Genomic DNA, 22,150 nt, shown 5'->3' on the forward strand with positions numbered 1-22,150 from the left:
CAGCTCTGCTTTCATCTGCCGAGGTGCTGAACTCCAGAATTGCCCTCCATGAAGCTTGCTGTCCTTCGCACTATCTCCTCCCTTAGTATTTAACTCCATCTCAACAGAGGTTTTGATGGCCTGAACTAATGGTTCCTTTAGTGCCTGGGTAGTCAAATCTTTGCACAATAATGTTCTTGTGAAGAATTTTGGGACATTTAATGACGTGAAATGGATTATAATTCAAGGCCCTATTTAGGACTGTCCTGGATCAGGTATACTCGTCAGAGGAATCACTTGCACTTGTGGTTGAGAAAGACAGATCTCACAGCCACAAAAGCAAAGTACAACTGGTGCTGGAAATCTAAAATAAAAACAGAAAGTGCTGGAAACATTCAGCAGATATTGCACAATCTGTGGAGAGAGAAACAGAGTTAACATTTTGAGCCCATATGATTTCGTAGAGCTGAAGAGAGATAAAAATGTGGCGAAACCATCAAAATTCCTACAGTGCAGGAGGAGGCCATTCGGCCCATCGAGTCTGCACTGACCCTCTGAATGAGCACCCGAAATTGCCCTTGGTGTTGGGTGGAGGTGTTGAGTTTGGGTATGGTGCTCTTTCCAAGAGCCGGTGCAGACTCAAAGGGCCGAATGGCCTCCTTCTGCACTGTAAATTCAATGATAATCTATGATTAATCTAGGACAAAGGTTCGGCACAACATCGTGGGCCGAAGGGCCTGTTCTGTGCTGTATTTTCAATGTTCTATGTTCTATGTTCTATGTTCATGCTCCCACTCTGTCTAACCTGCACATATTTGGATACTAAGAGGCAATTTAGCACAGCTAATCCACCTAATATACACGCCCTTGGACAGTTGGAGGAAACCGGAGCCCCCGGAGGAAACCCACACAGACACGCAAAGAATATGCAAACTCCACACAGACAGTGACCCAAGGTCAGAATTGAACCCGGGTCCCTGGTGCTAAGAGGCATCAGTGCTAACCACCGGGCCGGCCATGATGGATTTCATTATATTGAGAAGGAGTGGACTGGTGGAGCAGAACAGGAGGTCAGGAGTAGGTGGGGGCTCAGGAGGAATTTGACAAAGATGTCATGGCACAAGACAAAGAGAGTGTTAATGGTACTGTTAAAGACTAAAGCAGGTGCTGATAGTGGCATGTACCTAAGATAGCAGAATGTGTTCACAGTTGAGTAAGGATAGTGGCGCGATTCTCCGACCCCCCCGCCTGGTCGGTGAATCGCCGGGGGCTGGCGTGAATCTCGCCCACGCCGTGTCCCGAATTCTCCGCCACCAGAGAATCGGCGGTAACGGGAATCGCGCCGGATGACGGGCTCCCCCGTGGCGATTCTCCGGCCCGTGATGGGCCGAAGTCCCGCCGCTGTCAACCCTCGCCAGCCGGCGTGGATTGAACCACCTACCTTACCGGCGGGGGCAGACGGCGCGGGCGGGCTCCGGGGTCCTGGGGGCGGGGGGGGGGCGGGGGGGGGGGGGGATCTGGTCCCGGGGGGTGCCCCCATGGTGGCCTGGCCCGCGATCGGGGCCCACCGATCGGCCGGCGGGCCTGTGCCGTGGGGGCACTCTTTTTCTTCCGCCTTCGCCATGGTCTCCACTATGCTGGAGGCGGAAGAGACCCCCTCCACTGCGCATGCGCAGGGATGCCGTGAGCGTCCGCTGACGCTCCCGCGCATGCGTCGCCGACTGGCGTGGCGCCAAAGGCCTTTCCCGTCAGCCGGCGGGGCGGAAATCACTCCGGCGCGGGCCTAGGTGAGGGCTTGGCCCCGAAGGTGAGGGCTTGGCCCCGAAAGGTGCAGAGAATTCCGCACCTTTGGGGCGGCCCGACGCCGGAGTGGTTCACGCCACTCCATCCCGCCGGATTCCCCCGCCCCGCCGGGTAGGGGGGAATCCCGGCCCAGTAGTCTGTGAAAGAAAAATATATCAGAACAAGTGACAGATGGCAAAGTGGAGGGAGGGGATTGGGGTAAAATTAAGATTTAAAAAAATCAAAATGGAGGAGAGTTCCCAGTCTGAAGCTGTTGAACTCAATGTTAAATCCAGGAGTTTGGGCAGCACGGTGGCGCAGTGGGTTAGCACTGCGGCCTCACGGCGCCGAGGTCCCAGGTTCGATCCCGGCTTTGGGTCACCGTCCCTGTGGAATTTGCACATTCTCCCCGTGTCTGCGTGGGTTTCGCCCCCTCACAACCCAAAGATGTGCAGGGTAGGTGGATTGGCCGCGCTAAATTGCCCCCTTAATTGGACAAAATCATTGGGTACTCTAAATTTATTTTAAAAATCCAGAAGACTGTCATGTGCCTCATGGGAAAATGAGTTGCTGTTCCTCCAGTTTGTTGAGCTTCACTGGAACACTGCAGCAGGCCAAGGACAGACATGTGGGCATGGGAGGAAGATTGGGAGTTGAAATGTTAAGCGTCATAAAGGTTGGGTCATGCTCGCATAGTCTTCCCCAGTCACCCAGTCTGCATTAGTTAACGGACCTGCTGGTTCTAGTTCACCCACAGAATGTTGCTTCTGTCTTTTTTTATGAATTTAGAGTACCAATTCTTTTTTTCCCAATTAAGGGGCAATTTTGCGTGGCCAATTCATCTACCCTGCACGTCTTTGGGTTTTGGGGATGAGGCCCACGCAGACACGGGGAGAATGTGCAAACACAGACAGTGACCCAGGGCAGGGATTGAACCCGGGTCCTCGGTGCCCGTGAGGCAGCAGCGCCTGCCCCTGCCTCCCCGCACCGCCCCTAGAATGTTGCTTTTGTATCGAGAAATTCACATCCTGACCAGAACATAAACATTGTAAATTCCGTCGTTCCTTCACTGTTGCTGGGTCAATGCCTGTCGCTGACGGCACTCTCGGCCTCCTTACACATCATGGACTGTAACATTTCAAGAAAGTGGCTCACCACCCCTTTCTCAGTCAGAACCCAGGATGGGTAACAAGTAATGCTGGCCTTGCCAGTGATGCATGCACCCCAGGAATGAATCAAGAAAAAAACAGTCCTTGGATGGCCCTGTGGGTCCACTCACTGATCTGGCAGCTGAGCTATACCGACCAGGAAACTGGTGTGGCTTGTTAACCTGCCAGTTTCGCAGATCAGTTTCTTCACAGGAAACAGTCAGATTCTTCCGCCTGCCTTCAGTGAGGGTGTGAGAGCCGAGGCGGAACAGTGAGGTGGGCTGCCAGGAGCAGATGTGGTAAATCTTTGTGATGGAGCAGCACCATCGCTGTCAAACACACCACACTCCTGGGGTACAACGAAGCTGTGGTTGAATGCTCAACTGAAGCCATGTTTTACAAAAGAGAAACAAGGACCGAGGTCAGCTGAGTAACCAGTGCTTAATTGCACAGGGAGGGTCACTGCGCTGTCTGGATCTGTGAGCAAACGTTGTTTCTTTCGAGTGTATTTAAACAGTGATCAGGGAAACTTTCTCTCAATGACATAGCTATCTCAGTAGCTCTAGCACAATAGTGTCTAGGGCCAAGCACAGAGAGGAGCCACTGCAATCATCATTGTGTATTGATGTCAGAGGAGGGGGAAATCTCAGCCCGTACTTTCAATAACCGACAGCCAAAGGTTCACCTACTGCTGCTGACCTTTGCTGGAACGAGCACATGAGTAACTATCAGCTTAGTACAGAACCTAGCTCAATGTTGATGCTTCCACCGGCCCCGGGTCACTGTCCGTGTGGAGTTTGCACATTCTCCCCGTGTCTGCATGGGTCTCGCCCCCACAACCCAAAAAGATGTGCAGGGTAGCTTAATTGGCTCCGTTAAATTGCCCCTTAATTGGAAAAAATAGAATTGGGTACTCTTAAAAGAATTAACGGTGATGCTTCCACAGTCAAATAGTCTGATGGGATTCACTACCTCAGCTCACATACAAAGAACAACCCATCAGCAAGCAGTCCTGCCAGCAGCTGTGAATCTCAAACTCTGAACCCGACGCAACACTGTCAGGGGAAGAGTGACAGGCAGGGAAGTGAAGGAGTGATTCAGGGTGATTTAGCAGTTTGGATCAGAAATTGGCTAGCTGGAAGAAGACAAAGGGTGGTGGTTGATGGGAAATGTTCAGACTGCAGTCCAGTTACTAGTGGTGTATCACAAGGATCTGTTTTGGGGCCACTGCTGTTTGTAATTTTTATAAATGACCTGGAGGAGGGTGTCGAAGGATGGGTGAGTAAATTTGCAGATGACACTAAAGTCGGTGGAGTTGTGGACAGTGTGGAAGGATGTTACAAGTTACAGAGGGACATAGATAAGCTGCAGCGCTGGGCTGAGAGGTGGTAAATGGAGTTTAATGCAGAAAAGTGTGAGGTGATTCATTTTGGAAGGAATAACAGGAAGACTGAGTACTGGGCTAATGGTAAGATTCTTGGCAGTGTGGATGAGCAGAGAGATCTCGGTGTCCATGTACATAGATCCCTGAAAGTTGCCACCCAGGTTGAGAGGGTTGTTAAGAAGACGTACGGTGTGTTAGCTTTTATTGGTAGAGGGATTGAGTTTAGGAGCCATGAGGTCATGTTGCAGCTATACAACACTCTGGTGCGGCCGCATTTGGAGTATTGCGTGTAATTCTGGTCGCCGCATTATAGGAAGGATGTGGAAGCATTGGAAAGGGTGCAGAGGAGATTTACCAGAATGTTACCTGGTATGGAGGGAAGATCTTATGAGGAAAGGCTGAAGGACTTGAGGCTGTTTTCGTTAGAGAGAAGAAGGTTAAGAGGTGACTTAATTGAGGCATACAAGATGATCAGACTATTGGATAGGGTGGATAGTGAGAGCCTTTTTCCTCGGATGGTGATGTCTAGCACGAGGGGACATACCTTTAAATTGAGGGGAGATAGATATAGGACAGATGTCAGAGGTAGGTTCTTTACTCAGAGTAGTAAGGGCGTGGAATGCCCTGTCTGCAACAGTAGTGGACTCGCCAACACTAAGGGTATTCAAATGGTCATTGGATAGACATATGGACAATAAGGGAATAGTGTAGATGGGCTTTAGAGCGGTTTCACAGGTCGGCGCAACATCGAGGGCCGAAGGGCCTGTACTGCGCTGTAATGTTCTATATTCGATGTTCTAAACTTCCAGTTGCAATCAGAATGCCTTTCTCGCCTCATTCAGATGAGATGTTAACCTGAAGCCCCGCCTGCTTTCTCTGATAAGGCATTAGAGATCCCGCAGTACGACTGGAAGCAGAACAGGAGAGTTAACCTCGTGTCCAGGGCAAACCTTTAATCCCTCAACCGAGATCCCCGGCTAAAACAAAAATCAAGATCACTAAAACAGATTATCCGGCCACCATCTCACTTCTGGTTGTGGGAGTTTGCTGTGCAAAGGTTTGGCAGCTGTTCTGCTTCCTGAATGGCAACAGTGGCAATGCTAAGAAAAACATACTTTTTTGGTTTCAGAGCACTTCGGGTCATGGTGGTTTGGAAAGCCCTTAAATAAATGCAAAATCCTTCTTTCTTTGCTTAATTTTCTTCATCCCCTCCGTCTGGACTGGAGCCAGCATTTCTCGGCACTTTGACCAAGCACAATCTCCACAAAGGTGAATTAAAAAAAAATTAAATTTAGAGTACTCAATTCATTTTTTCCAATTAAGGGGCAATTTAGCGTGGCCAATCCACCTACCCGGCACATCTTTGGGTTGTGGGGGCGAAACCCACGCAGACACAGGGAGAACGTGCAAACTCCACACGGACAGTGACTCAGAACCGGGATCGAACCCGGGACCTCAGCGCCGTGAGGCAGCAGTGCTAACCACTGCACCGCCATGCTGCCTCTGCAAAAGTGAATTTGGACAATGACTGTCAACAGTCTGTTCAACTGTAAGGCACTCTGGTAGATCGTTCTTACTCAATGTGTGAGTGTGTCTTTTTTGGGGGGATATAAAATTATTAACTTTATGTTAGCCAGGTGTGTGGAATCGCTGCTCAATTTCTTTTCCTTCTCTCATTAATATGTCAATTCCAGACAGGTCTGCAAATCCAAAGAAAGCAGTAGTGAAACACAGGGATCGGGAGACGAGTCATTGCTCCCCGATAACAAAGCATGGGTACAATTTTTTAAAAATAAATTTAGAGTACCCAGTTCATTTTTCCAATTAAGGGGCAATTTTATTTTATTTTTTAATTTAGAGTACGCAATTCATTTTTTCCAAGATGTGGAGATGCTGGCGTTGGACTGGGGTGAGCACAGTAAGAAGTCTTACAACACCAGGTTAAAGCCCAATAGGTTTGTTTCGAATCACTAGCTTTCGGAGCACTGCTCCTTCCTCAGGTGAATGACATTTTTTTCCAATTAAGGGGCAATTTAGCGTGGCCAATCCACCTACCCTGCACATCTTCTGGGTTGTGGGGGTGAAACCCACGCAGACACGGGGAGAATGTGCAAACTCCACACGGATAGTGACCCAGAGCCGGGATCAAACCTGGGACCTCGGCGCCGTTAGGCAGCAGTGCTAACCACTGTGCCACCGTGCTGCCCTTAAGGGGCAATTTATCATGGCTAATCCACCTACCCTAAACATCTTTGGGTTGTGGGGGCAAATCCCACGCAAACATGGGGAGAATGTGCAAACTCCACACGGACAGTGACCCAGAGCCCGGATCGAACCTGGGACCTCAGCGCCGTGAGGCAGCTGTGCTAAACACTGTGCCACCGTGCTGCCCCAAGCACGGCTACAATGAGACTTATAGAACCGGAGAAATCATCATTCCACAGAGATCGCTTTGCTCCTCTAACCTCTGAAGATGTCACCTGCCACTTCACAGCCCTGCACTCGTCTGCCTTCCCTTCTGTGTACTGCTCAGGAATAGGTCCGACTGACAACTCAATTGCTGTCACCTTGATATCAGCTGACATGAACTGGCATCTTATGCCTTCAACGTGCACTTCAAAGCCAACTTAACCCTCCCTATCTCTCCTCTTCCAATCCTCCTCCACGAAACAAACTGCTCGTCACAGCAGAAAATGGTAAAAAGCCGGGGTTTACACTCCTGCTCTTTAGTGATTACCCCCTGCTGGAAAATGCATTGGGCTCAGCTGTCATGATCCTCACAATCTAATCGCCTGCTGACATTCATTATCAAGGCTCACATCCAAAGGTTTGCCAACTGGTTGAAGTACACAATAATCGCCTGGGCTCTAGAAACTCACGATCATGGACATGTTGCTGCTGCTGCTGCTTGTAACTCAACATAGCGGTGGCGCAGTGGTAGCACTGCAGTCTCACGGCGCCAAGGTCCCAGGTTCAATCCCAGTTCTGGGTCACTGTCCGTTTGGAGTTTGCACATTCTCCCCGTGTTTGCGTGGGTTTCGCCCCCACAACCCAAAGATGTGCAGGCGAGGTGGATTGGCCACGCTAAATTGTCCCTTAATTGGAAAAAATGAATTGAGTACTCTAAATTTAAAAAAAAAATTGACGCCTTGCTCACGGTGGGAGCTTGACCTGCATAAAATGGCTGCTGCGTTTCGGGCGTGACAACACATCAAAAGCACTTTGCTGGTGTGAGCTAATACCCAGTCAGCAAACTGTTTTGGATGGCATTTGGCTTTCAGAAGGTAGAACATGGGAGGTCTAGAGGCTGACAGTCCACTTAAATTCATTTTTTCTCTCCCCGGTGATCACAAACTACCGATTACTGCACTTCACGCAGCACTGCCTGTGCCATTACCTCCATAACAACCTTCAAATGGCTTCCTTTGAAGAATAATTGAGCTGACTACAACTGATGGAGTGTCTCAATCTCCTGCAGTGTAAATTTAGCAAGGCAAATGATAAAACTGGTCAATCATGTACCTTTTGCACGACAACGGCCAGTGCAGACGGTTGATGCAAATTTGGTGGAAGGTATTTGAAATCTTGGCAGGGGAAAGAATCTGTTATATTATCGGTTTCATTAGAACGGAAGACAGATGGTTTTTGGCAGTGTGACACTAAAAGGAAACATACGTAGCATTTGATCATGTCCCCAAACTCTTCATATAGAAGTCATCACATTGACATGAGCGACTGTAATGTCAGTGATCATGCAGCCATTTACAGGGGCGTCCCACTAACTCTATGTTACTAGCTGTAATAGGCTATTGGCCCTCGAGTCCTTTGTGAAAACTCCCGAAAGGGACGGCTTATCGGCTGAGCTCTGTGGGAATGGATTGGCCCAGATCTGCGGGAAGTGTACGAGAATTAATGGGGAAAGGTATCATCATCCTCATTTACAAGCGGAAGGGGGAAAGGGGAAAGGGAGGAAATTTAGGAACTGGAGACCCATTTTCACTGTTGAATGTGGATTATAAAATTCTGTCTGAAGTCTTCGCGAATCAGGTCAGGTCTGCTCTGGAGTCGATGATCCACCCTGACCAGATTGGCTCTGAACACGGGAGGAAGATCTCCGATAGCCTCATGCTAGTCAGGGATATGATTTAGGACAGGGCTAAATCGCTGGCTTTTAAAGCAGACCAAGGCAGGCCAGCAGCACGGTTCAATTCCCGTACCAGCCTCCCCGAACAGGTGCCGGAAAGTGGCGACTAGGGGCTTTTCACAGTAACTTCATATGAAGCCTACTTGTGACAATAAGTGATTTTCATTTCATTTCTATATACGAGACGGGGTGTGGACCAGGAAAAGGTCCGTTGTCCACCTCTTTGTGGAATGTGCCTTTGCAAAGGAGATCGAGAGAGCTGAGGTGGTTTTTTGGTGAGGTTCAGCCCGACAAACTCCATGGCACAGAACTCTGCTCTACGGGCTGTTCACAGGGACACAGGCCGACTCAATCATCTGCTGTTGCTGGAGGATCATCAACTCGGTGAAAGACTCTCTTTGGTCTGCCTGAAACTTGTTGATCTTTCAGGGCAAAGAGATATTCCTGACCGAGTGACGTCCCTGTTCTGTAAAGCAAACAATGTTGACGTGGAGAGAGTTGGACAGGCAGGCATAGATGGAAGTGTGACCGAGGCCAATCTTGTGTTTGTATAATATTTGAAAAATGATACAACACCATCTTTTGTTTGGTTGTTGAGGCACGATCTGTGCACTTCAGGGGAGATAAACTCTTTGAAAAAAAAATTTACAGCACCCAATTATTTTTTTCGAATTAAAGGGCAATTTAACGTGGCCAATGCACCTACCCTGCACATCTTTGGGTTGTGGGGGTGGAACCCACACAGACACGGGGAGAACGTGCAAACTGCACGTGGACAGTAACCTGGGGCCGGGATCGAACCCGGGTCCTCAGCGCCATAGGCAGCAGCGCTAACCGCTGTGTCACCCTCCCACCCTTTGGGGCAGCTGTCACAAAGGCGCAATGAGGAAAGGTCGCTGTCTAAGACCTTTCAGCCATAGTGCACTGAAGGGCTGGGAATTGTATACAACCTCTCAGGCTGTATGACTCACATTGAATGTATACGGTGAATATTACATGTATCACAATTGTATGGAAGTACCTCAAGAGTGCAACTTGATCTATGTAGAAAACTTAAATATTATTGCACCATTTATAATGACCATTTTGAAATGTCTGTAATGTTCTTTAGATTATATTGCAACACCTCAGAGAGCAACATAAATATTATTGCACTTTCTGTGACGGTCGGTTTGAAATGTTTTGTAATGTTCGTGCAGATATTTTAGGAATAAAGAATATTTTTGCAAACAAATGTCAAAAGGATGCCTTGTGCAGAAAGCATGCATTCTCAACACTGATTCACATTGCTGCAACATGTTACAGTAATGGCGGTGGGAATATTTAAGATGATGATTGGGGGGGAGGTGTTGCATTCTCAACATGTTCCTACCCCTAAGCCATTATCATTAAAAAAATATATATACAGTGCCCAATTCATTTTTTCCAATTAAGGGGCAATTTAGCGTGGCCAATCCACCTATTTGGGTTGTGGGGGCGAAACCCACGCAGACACAGGGAGAATGTGCAAACTCCACACGGTGACCCAGAGCTGGGATCGAACCTGGGACCTCTGCGCCATGAGACTGCAGTGCTCTCCACTGCGCCACCGTGCTGCCCTCCTAAGCCATTATCATAACTTTCCTGGGAAGAAGAGGACACTTGCAGGGTACTTCATGATTACCTTGTTCTCTCAGTGCTGAGAAACCAGAGTCTCATGTCATTATTAACATATTTACAGTGCAGAAGGAGGCCATTCGGTCCATCGAGTCTGCACGACCCTCCGAAAGAGCATCTTACCTAGGTTCACTCCTCGCCCTATTCCTGTACCCCACCTAACCTGCACATCTTTGGACACTAAGGGGCAATTTTAACATGGCCAATTCACCTAACCTTCACATCTTTGGACTGTGGGAGGAAACTGGAGCACCCGGAGGAAACCCACGCAGACACGGGGAGAAAGTGCAAACTCCACACTAGGCTGGAATTGAACCCGGAACCCTGGTGATGTGAGGCAGCATTGCTCACCACTGTGATGCCCCTAAGAGTCTATTTTCCCAAAGGGCGGCACAGTGGCACAGTGATTAGCACTGTTGCCTATGGCGCTGAGGACCCAGGTTCGATCCCGGCCCCAGGTCACAGTCCATGTGGAGTTTGCATGTTTTCCCCTTGTCTGCGTGGATTTCACCCCACAACCCAAAGATGGGCAGGGTAGGTGGATTGGCCACACTAATTTGGTCCTTAATTGGAAAAAAGTAATTGGGTGCTCTAAATTAATTTTTTTTAAAAAGAGTTTATCTCCCCTGAAGTGCACAGATCGTGCCTCAACAACCAAACAAAAGATGGTGACGTATCATTTTTCAAATATTATGCAAACACAAGATTTGCCTCGGTCACATTTCCATCTATGCCTGCCTGTCCAAATCTGTCCACGTCAACATTGTTTGCTTTATAGAACAGGGAAGTCATTCTATCAAACCATCAGCAATAAGTGTAACAATTGTTTCAAAACCTAGGGAAAAGTTTCAATTCTGGCAACCATAACAGATAGTCACAGAGACGTGGAACAGATATCTGAGCGTCAAAATCAAAGGGCGGAATTCTCCCCCCCCCCACGCCAGGTGGGAGAAGCGCTGGGGCGCCGCACGAGGCCCGCCCCGGCACCCGCACACTTTTCTCCCACCCCCCCAAACCGGCGCGGCGAGAATCAGGGGCGAAATTCTCCTGTATCGGCGCGATGTCCGCCGACTGGCGCCCAAAACGGCACAAACCAGTCGGGCATCGCGCCGCCCCAAAGGTGCGGAATGCTCCGCATCTTTGGGGGCCGAGCCCCAACCTTAAGGGGCTAGGCCCGAGCCGGACTGATTTCCGCCCCGCCAGCTGGCGGGAAAGGCCTTTGGTGCCCCGCCAGCTGGCGCGGAAATGACATCTCCAGGTGGTGCATGCGCGGGAGCGTTAGCGGCCGCTGACGGCATTCCCGCGCATGCGCAGTGGAGGGAGTCTCTTCCGCCTCCGCCATGGTGGAGACCGTGGCGAAGGTGGAAGGAAAAGAGTGCCCCCACGGCACAGGCCCGCCCGCAGATCGGTGGGCCCCGATCGCAGGCCAGGCCACCGTGGGGGCACCCCCCTGGGGCTAGATCGCCCCGCGCCCCCCCCAGGACCCCAGAGCCCGCCCACGCCGCCTTGTCCCGCCGGTAAGGTAGGTGCTACGCCGGCGGGACAGGCATTTTAGCAGCGGGACTTCGGCCCATCCGGGCCGGATAATCGCGCAGGGGGGCCCGCCAACCGGCGCGGCGCGATTCCCGCCCCCGCCGAATATCCGGTGCCGGAGAATTCGGCAACCGGCGGGGGCGGGATTCACGCCAGCCCCCAGCTATTCTCCGACCCGGCGGGGGGTCAGAGAATCTTGCCCCACGGCTGGCCGCTGGGAGAATCGCCGCTCCGATTTTCACTCCGGCGTTGGGACTTAGTCTCCCGATGGGAGAATTGCGCCCAAAAACTTTGCACGATTTTCATTTCTTTGAACTTTTGGTATCTTTAGAGGTAATCAGGTTTTGTTTCGTTAGTACGTATTACAACATTATTTTGGTTGTTTGTTACTAATAAAAAATGTCACTACATTGATAGAACTGTTTCTGTGGCAGTTACGTCAAGAGGGTGCCAATATTTGCAAGAATATTTTGGAACATGTTAATATTTTTGTGGGGTTGGAATCAGGAATGTGCTAGTGTCTACAGGGTGTTCAGGAATTTATCATTATTTGTGCTCTGGAATCAGGGGCGAAATTCTCCCCCAACGGCGGGATGTCCGCCGACTGGCGCCAAAGACGGCGCCAATCAGACGGGCATCGCGCCGGCCCAAAGGTGCGGAATGCTCCGCATCTTTGGCGGCCTAGCCCCAACATTGAGGGATTTCCGCCCCGCCAGCTGGCGGAAATGACGTTTGTTGCCCCGCCAGCTGGCGTGGAAATGCGGTGCATGCGCGGGAGCGTCAGCGGCCGCTGTCAGTTTCCCGCGCATGCGCAATGGGGAGAGTCTCTTCCGCCTCCGCCATGGTGGAGGCCGTAGCGGAGGCGGAAGGGAAAGAGTGCCCCCACGGCACAGGCCCGCCCGCGGATCGGTGGGCCCCGATCGCGGGCCAGGCCACCGTGGGGGCACCCCCCGGGGTCAGATCGCCCCGTGCCCCCCCCCCCAGGACCCCGGAGCCCGCCCACGCCGCCTGGTCCCGCCGGTAAATACCAGGTTTGATTTACGTCGGCGGGACAGGCAATTCCTGGGCGGGACTTCGGCCCATCCGGGCCGGAGAATCCAGCGGGGGGTCCCGCCTACCGGCGCGGCCCGATTCCCGCCCCCGCCCAATCTCCGGTACCGGAGACTTCGGCGGGGGCGGGGGCGGGATTCACGGCGGCCAACGGCCATTCTCCGACCCGGCGGGGGGTCGGAGAATGATGCCCCAGGTATGTATCAATATTTGCAGAGGATCAGAAATGTTACAATACTAGAAAATCGGCCAAGGCACCAGGAGAATGGCTTGCGCTTCGTTCAATATCGTCATGGGCTCTTGAAGAGCCACCTGCACCAGACCGTCTTCGCCCGCTTGTGCCGACGAGATCGTCACGGCTTTACATTTTGTGGACACGTTCCCTGTCACTAGATCCCAAATCCGTGCTTGGACCCAGACGTAGCCCCAGCTCGCCTGCGTCCGGCATATCATTTTGTACGGAGCCCAGCACCAGGCTTTGACCGACAAGCTGAAAGCCTTCACGACGAGGATAGCGAATTCAGTATAGAAGACGAAATCAGGGCAGCACGGTGGCGCATGTTATACTCCGTGATGGTAATACGTTGTTACTCTCTGCTTACTCCCAGAATGGTCTGATGGTTGTAGTTCAATGAAATTATCAGTCTTCAATTTAAAGCAAATAACATTTAATGAATAACAAATATAAATACGAATGAGTTTGGTCACTCTCCACAACTATAACTGATGATAAAGTAAATCAGGAGAAGTATTAACTATGTTTAACTACACGTGCTAACTAAGCTATACCTCTCTGACACTCTGCTATCCAGTCACTCCTGGTTCGAAGGGAGGGAAGATCCTCTGAGTTCAGTTTATATACATGAATCTAGTGCTGCCATCTAGTGGTTGTCTGACACTATGATACAGTTGTTAACCCTTTACATACCAGCAGATATACAGATCACTACAGCACAGTGGTTAGCACTGCTGCATCACGGCGGCGAGGTCCCAGGTTCGATCCCGGCTCTGGGTCACTGTCCATGTGGAGTTTGCACATTCTCTCCGTGTTTGCGTGGGTTTCGCACCCACAACCCAAAAGATCATAGATCACAGATCATAGAATTTACAGTGCAGAAGGAGGCCATTCGGCCCATCGAGTCTGCACCGGCTCTTGGAAAGAGCACCCTACCCAAGGTCCACGCTTCCACCCTATCCCCATAACCCAGTAACCTCACCCAACACTAAGGGCAATTTTGGACACTAAGGGCAATTTATCATGGCCAATCCACCTAACCTGCACATCTTTGGACTGTGGGAGGAAACCGGAGCACCCGGAGGAAACCCACGCACACACGGGGAGGATGTGCAGACTCCGCACAGACAGTGACCCAAGCCGGAATCGAACCTGGGACCCTGGAGCTGTGAAGCATTTGTGCTAACCACTATGCTACCGTGCTGCCCTAATGTGCAGGGTGGGTGAATTGGTCACGCTAAAGTGCCCCTTAATTAAACAAAAAGATTATTAGAAGACGGTATCCTTCTATGGCGACTCGTGCCATGGTCCCGACGAAGTTCCGCCGCCCCATTTTGCAGGATCTCCATTGCGGTCACCCCTAGGTGTCTAAAACGACAATACTGGCCGTGGTTATGCATGGTGGCCAGGCATCGACACCGATATTGAGAAACACGCCCAGCAGTGTGGAGCATCAGATACCTCCGCCGGCAGTTCCCCTCCACCCTTGGGAGCAGCCAGGGCGACCTTGGTTTCGGTTTCACATCGATTTTGCCGGCCCTTTCCAGGGATCGATGTCCTGATCGCAGTCGACGCCCACTCAAAATTGATGGATATTCACCGAATGCTTTTGACGACCTCCAAGGCCACAATGGAAAGGCTCCGATGTTTAGCACGCATGGCATACCGGAGTTCCTCGTCTTGGACAACGGGACAGCATTCACCAGTACGTAATTTTGGACCTCTTTAATGGACGAATGGGATTCGCCACGTCGGCACCCCACTGTACCACCCGGCATCAAACGGTAGCCGAGCAGGCGGTCCAGACATTCAAGCGGGGGACGCGAAAACAGACTATGGGTTTCCTTGATACTCGTCTGGCCGTTTCCTCCTCTGTTACAGGACTATGCCGCATGCCACCACGTGGGTGGGGTCATCAGAGCTGCTCATGGGGTGGCGCCTACGCACACGCCTTGTGTTGCCGGAGGTTGGCGGGAAGGTCCGCAGCGGGCAGGAATGGTCACAATAGGATTCTGGTAGGGTGGCACGGTGGCGCAATGGTTAACACTGCTGCCTCACGGCGCAGAGGACCCGTGGTCGATCCCGGCCTTGGGTCACTGTCCGTGTGGAGTTTGTACATTCTCCCCGTGTCTGCGTGCATCTCACCCCCATAAAACAAAAATATGTGCATGACAGGTGGATTGGCCACGCTAAAATTGCCCTTTAATTGGAATAAAAAATAATTGGGTACTTTAAATATACTTTTAAAAAGAATTGGATTCTGGCAGGTATAACCCCTTCGACGATTTTCGTCAGGAAACACGGGGCATGTCCGAAATTCCAGCGACAGAGTAATGTGGGTTCTGGGCATCGAACTTAAGCAGACAGGGCTGATGTCATACATATGGGCCGGGATTTTCCCCTACCCGGTGGGGCGGGGGAATCCGGCAGGATGGAGTGGCGGGAACCACTTCGGCGTCAGGCCGCCCCAAAGGTGCGGAATTCTCCACACCTTTAGGGGCCAAGCCCTCACCTTGTGGGTCTAGGCCCGCGCCGGAGTGATTTCCGCCCCACCAGCTGGCGGGAAAGGCCTTTGGCGCCACGCCAGCCAGCGTCGAAAGGACTTCGCTGGGCGCCGCATGCGCGGGAGCGTCAGCGGCCGCTCACGGCATCCCCGCGCATGCGCAGTGGAGGGGGTCTCTTCCGCCTCCACCATAGTGAAGACATTGGCGAAGGCGAAAGAAAAAGAGTGCCCCCACGGCACTGGCCTGCCCGCCGATCGGAGCCCGCCCGTGCCGTCTGCTCCCGCCGGTAAGGTAGCTGGTTCAATCCATGCCGGCTGGCGAGGGTTGACAGCAGCGGGACTTCGGCCCATCACGGGCCGGAGAATCGCCGGGGGGAGCCCGCCGACCGGCGGGCCCAATTCCCGCCCCCTCCGATTCTCTGGTGGCGGAGAATTCGGGACACGGCAGGGGCGAGATACACGCCAGCCCACGGCAATTCTCCGACCCGGCCGGGGGGGGGGGGGGGGGGGGGGGGGGGGGGGGGGGGAATCGTGGCCAGGGTGTGGGTGCAGGGTGAAGAATTGCATCGACACGGGGATCAACTCCACAGCCGCGCTCCAGCATTGGCCGACTCTTGTTCGGATGAACCAGCACTATTGTTGCCTACCATCTCCACTACCTTTGGCATCGGTGCTACGACCATGAATCCAAGGACTCCAGGACACTGAGCTGTTAGACGTGGAGATGCAGCCACCTGCGGCTGCCAAGGACCAGGATACGAATACCAGTCCACCATGGCTGTGCCACTTAGACTCTCAGCTCAAAAACGACGGTCCCCCGTGCACGACACGCCACTGGGACCCGCACAATGACACCCAGGTGCCAACCCAGGGCGAAGAGGACCAGAGTTCTGCCCGACAACCCATCACTGGGGACGGTGTCCAGACTTGGGGGAGGGTGAGGAGAGTTGTAACCCTCACAGGACTCACGGAGTGGACTGTCAGGTTCCACATGACTTTGGAAGAATATGAGCTTCCCTGTCACGGGGACGGGGTTTCCCTAAACAAGGGAAGCCAACCGGACATAAAAACACCGATGTGGGTCGGGGCAGGAGATCCTTTGTGGAGAGTACATCGTAGTTTATCGTGGAATTAAAACTTTAGCTAGCTTTCATCATCGCTTCCTTGTGGTCGCTCTGTCTGGATCTAACGGTCAGGAAAGGAAAATCAGGGAGGACACCCAGCGCAGAGATGGTCCAACACTTCCTCGTGAAATAAAATCAGGCGCACGGACTGACACTCTGAAGCGGCTTATCTGCGCTTAGAATGGAAAGCGCCTGTCTCACCCGACCTTCCTGACTCAGGCCGGGTGAGGTTGAGGAAATGAAGCCTGTTGCTGGCTCCGGTGGTGAAGGAGCGAAGGAAGACACATCCCCTTTTTACAGCACTAGCTGCAGCTGAGTTTAAAGGTCCCATTGAAAGGGAGATGGCAGGTTGGCACGGTGGCGCACTGGTTTGCACTGCTGCCTCACGGCCTCGAGGACCCGAGTTCGATCCCGGCCCCGGGTCACTGTCCGTGTGGAGTTTGCACATTCTCCCCTGTGTCTGCGTGGGTCTCACACCCACAACCCAAAGATTGGCCACGCTAAATCGCCCCTTAATTGGGAAAAAACAATTGGGCACTCTAAATTTGCTTAAAAAAAAGATACGTTTCGAAGGTAAGTGAATGTGGGGTTGGTTGGTGGTGAGGGATTTGGTCATCGATTGGACGTGGTCTGGACATGAGGCGGGTATCCAGATATTGGGGAGTTGGGGGGGTTTGGACATTGGTGGGGTTGGGGACATTGGTGGGGGGAGTGGGACATCAGCGGCGTTGTGGGTGGAGGTGTGGTCAGGTCATGTCGGGAGGGGTCAGGTCGGGGGGGGGGATTGTGTCATTTAGGTGGGGAGGGGGTCGGGGTCCTTCGGGCTGAAGGGGCGGGCAGGCCAGGGGGAGAGTTGGTCGGGCCTGATTGGGTCGTGGGGAGGTCAGGTCAAGAAGGGGGTGATGGGGAATCCCTGTGTGTGGGGGTATCTGGGGGGCAGTGGGGATGGGATGCTGAGTAGGGGGTGGGTATGGGGATTTGGGGTTGTTGGGGCGAACTGCGCGGAGCTTGGTCTGGGTGTTTATAATAGTTACTCTGGAGTTAGCGATGCGCCATCGGCTGGCCTCCTGCTACAGTCAACGGGATTTCCCACTGAAGCCACCCCATGCCCCTGGGAAACCCACGGCAGGGGGTGTACTGGACCAGAGAATCCGCCAGTGTGAACGGCCAGAGAATTCTGGCCTATGAGTATAAAACTGACAGAACCATCCGAAGTTAGCATGTTAAATTGCTTTGTTACATGGTTCACATCCCAACGCAATTGTCCAAGGGGAGTTAGTCCTTCTGGACAATTGTCAGGTAAAATCTTACCTGGGATTCTCCAAGAGGGCTTCCCCAGTGCATCTTTGGGGTACCCCCCCCCCCATCCGACACTGGGGGCCAGGAGGTTATGGCGCAGTATGTCGAATGGGACTCTACAGAAGAGGTTCTGACCCAATCTCTAAGAAGTCACATTGGACTCAAAACAGTAACTCTGTTTCCCTCTCCGCGGATGCTGCCCGACCTGCTGAGTTTTCCCAGCATTTTCTGTTTCTATTTCAGATTTCCAGCGTCCGCACTATTTTGCTTTTATTTCCTCGTGGCGTCCAGGAGGGAAGTCTCGTTCAGACAGACAAAAGCAAATTAAATTTACTCACCTTTTTGGGGTCTCCTGATCGAATGACTGCATGGTCTGCCTTCCCGTGTTTGATCAAGTACCTAAATTCCAGAGATTGTGATTCGAGCTGCTTGAAGGCACGGCCTCCAAGGGTGGAGTGAAGAAAATTAATGGTGTGCAGGAGGTCAGGATTGGAGGAATGCAGGAATCTCAGAGGGAAGGACTGCAGGAGGTTGCAGAGAAAGGGAGGAGTGGGAGTGAGGGGGGGAGGGGGGGGAGAGGCCATGGAGGGATTTGCAAACAAGAAGAAGAATTTCAAACTCAAGACATTTCCCGACCAGAAGTCAAAGTAGGTCAGTGATCGCAGGGGTGACGGCATTTAGGACTTTGTACATTAGGGTGTAGACAGCAGAGCACTTCTGAAGCCACCCACCAGCTCACCAATCTGGGCTTGGTCGTTTGAACATTGCGAAGCACCTATCCTATCTTTCAAAAGGGGCTGTAATTATGTGAAGTAATTACTTCAATTATTTTCAATGATGTTTTGATTGAGCGATTATCATTAATTGCAGTTCTGAGGGCTTTTAAATGTTTATAAAAGCTTGCCTTTCTTTATGCTTCACCTTTCACATTCTCAGCATATCACAAAGCAATTAATTACTTTGAAAGCGCCAATCTCGGTTATGTATTTAAACCTCTGGTCGCAGCACCGAAAGCAAGAGACCTACCACGGAGCCAAGATTCGCAATTATATAACAGAGCAGCAAAACTCCCAACATCAGGCAAATTCTGCACTGAGACCATCAGTCATCTCCGTAAGGTACTGTACCTGTAAAACTATTCTGTTTGTTTATTCCCAAAGGTTCTCGCTTTTTTCTCCGAATACCATTGCTGGGGTCAAACGCTCTCTGACACTTTTGCATCATACAGTGATGCCCTGTACTGCCCCGTAAGGCAGGGCAGCAGCTGCGCGACACAACTGGTCCAACCTGAGTCTGTCCTTTTTAAAAAATAAATTTAGAGTACCCAATTATTTTTTTCCAATTAAGGGGCAATTTAGTGTGGCCAATCCACCTAACCTGCACATCTTTGGGTTGTGGGGGCGAAACCCACGCAGACACGGGGAGAAGGTGCAAACTCCACACGGACAGAGACCCGGGGCCGGGATCGAGCCCGAGTCTTCGGCACCGTAAGGCATCCGTGCCGACCCACTGTGCCAACGTGCCACCCACAACGTGAATCTGTCCTCATCCGGAACAGTGTTGTCCAGCAGGTTAACCACCAGATACCTGGACATCCAATTGTTGCTAATTGCAATTCTGAGTCGCACAGTAAATCAAATATGAGTGACGCAGTTGCTGTTGTTGAGCATGTGAGATCTCAACACTCACATTTGCATGCACGATGCATGGGTAGTTTAACAATTTGTGCCTTTCTTGGTAAAATTACAAGAGTAAAAACAAAATGTGTGTGCCTTTGATGTCTGTATGTGCTTTATTTCCTGAATTGCTGGTAATCATGATGTTGGTGAGGCAAACATGCACATGTGAAGTATATTTATCTGTCTTGTACAGGGTGCTCTCGGGGGGGTGGGTGGGAGTGGGGAAGATCTCGGAAACTTACCAGGTGATGCAGGAGGAGGAGGAGGCCTCGGTGGTGGAGTTGAAAGGTAAGTGGGAGGAGAAGTTGGGAGAGGAGATCGAAGAGGGGACGTGGGCAGATGCCCGAGGGAGGGTGAACTCTTCCTCTTCATGCGCGAGGCTCAGCCTCATACAGTTTAAGGTGCTGCACAGGGCACACATGACCGGGACAAGGGTGAGCAGGTTCTTTGGGGGTGAGGACAGGTGTGTTAGGTGCTCAGGGAGTACAGCAAATCACACCCATATGTTCTGGGCATGCCCATCGCTGGAGGAATTTTGGAAGGGCGTAGCGAGGACGGTGTCGAGGGTGGTAGGATCCAGGGTCAAACCGGGCTGGGGGCTCGCAATATTTGGGGTGGCAGAGGAGCCGGGAGTGCAGGAGGCGAAAGGGGCCGGAATTCTGGCCTTTGCGTCCCAGGTAGCCCGGCGAAGGATTCTCCTTCAGTGGAAAGATACAAGGCCCCCAAGCGTGGAATCCTGGATCAGCAATATGGCAGGGTTCATTAAATTGGAGAGGGTGAAATTTGCCTTGAGAGGGTCGGTACAAGGGTTTTTTAGGCAGTGGCAACCATTCGTAGACTTTCTGGCAGAACGATAGACATTGGTCAATGGCAGCAGCAGCTCGGGTGATGGGGGGGGGTTTACTTTATTTTTGTTTATGTTATTTACACTGGAAGGGTCTGAGGGGGTTGTCTTAAGTCGGGGTGTTAATGTTAATTTATTATTTAGGTACAGGGGGGAGGGGTTTGGGGGGGTTGCGTTTTTAGATTGTGTTTTGTACTTAACCCTGTTGGGTTCTTTTTTCTTTCTCATTTTGTTATTGATATTTTATGAAAACCTTTAATAAATTTTTTTTTAAAAATGTATCTGTCTTGTGTGAGCGTGTGCAAGGCATTTTCCACAAAACAAAGTGTATGAGGCTCTAAAAGTGTCACTTAATAGCAACAGCTGTGGCTAGTCAGCAATTTCTATTGGGCAATACCAGAAAAGGATGTCCCGAAGCGTGGTACATTGGCGAGACCATGCAGACGCTGCGACAACGAATGAACGGACATCGCGCGACAATCACCAGGCAGGAATGTTCCCTTCCAGTCGGGGAACACTTCAGCTGTCAAGGGCATTCAGCCTCTGATCTCCGGGTAAGCGTTCTCCAAGGCGGCCTTCAGGACGCGCAACAACGCAGAATCGCCGAGCAGAAACTTATAGCCAAGTTCCGCACACATGAGTGCGGCCTCAACCGGGACCTGGGATTCATGTAGCATTACATTCATCCCCCATCATCTGGCCTGGGCTTGCAAAATCCTACCAACTGTCCTGGCTTGACACAATTCACACCTCTTTAACCTGGGGTTACCCCATCTCTGGATCTGTAAACACTTAATTAACTGCAAATGCTCGCATTCCAAGCATTGTCTGGCATCTTTGAATTTGTCTGTATATATGTTTCTGGAACATACCTCTTCATTCACCTGAGGAAGGAGCAGCGCTCCGAAAGCTAGTGTTTGAAACAAAGCTGTTGGACTTTAACCTGGTGTTGTAAGACTTCGTACTGTGCTCACCCCAGTCCAACGCCGGCATCTCCACATCATGTTTGGATGAAGTATCCCTTTTAAAATGGATCAATAATCATGGCTTCTTTAATCTGAGATATAACACTACATAATACACTTAACACCCGGGCAAACGTATGTTTTGTTGCTCTTTAAAGATTTAAAGGGCGGCACGGCCAGCTTCATTCCCCTGCTGCTGCCCAGCTTGCAGAAAGCCCGTCTCCAGCTGCCACTCAGTTGTGTACTACTTGATTAATTTCATGAGCACTGAAAAGTGCCGACACATTGCCCAGTTTGAGAAACACTGATCTAGCATACCAATTAGGGAACGCATCTCGACTCAAAGAACCTCTGTTCCATTGTAATTCCTTGCAGCTAAGCTCAACTATCTCAGTTCGCAGACCCTGCCTGGTCTAGTGACTCAGAGGGGATGAGGTTTGTGATCCGCCCTTGAGAGGACTACGGCTGCCATTAGTGGTAAGTGTCATAATATACACCAGTATATCATGGTGCAGACACACACTGATGGACATACAGTGGGACCAATCAACATACACAACACCGCAGCCAATCACCAGTGAGAGCACACGCACTATAAAGATAGGGGACATTAGAGTTCCCGCTCATTCGAGTAGCAGCTAGCTAGGAGCACAGAGCTCACAGCCTGCAACACAGACATTCACCATGTGCTGAGTGCATCAACTGGTTAAGACAAAGCAAAGGTCTTTAGTTAAAGCTGGTATCGTATTTACCCACAGTTCAAGTATGTTTAAATAGTTAACCTTTTAATAAAATAGTGTTGCACTACTTCAAGTGTTGGTGACC

Source organism: Scyliorhinus torazame, chromosome 16 (assembly GCF_047496885.1).
Source record: "Scyliorhinus torazame isolate Kashiwa2021f chromosome 16, sScyTor2.1, whole genome shotgun sequence".
Classification (NCBI taxonomy): Eukaryota; Metazoa; Chordata; class Chondrichthyes; order Carcharhiniformes; family Scyliorhinidae; genus Scyliorhinus; species Scyliorhinus torazame.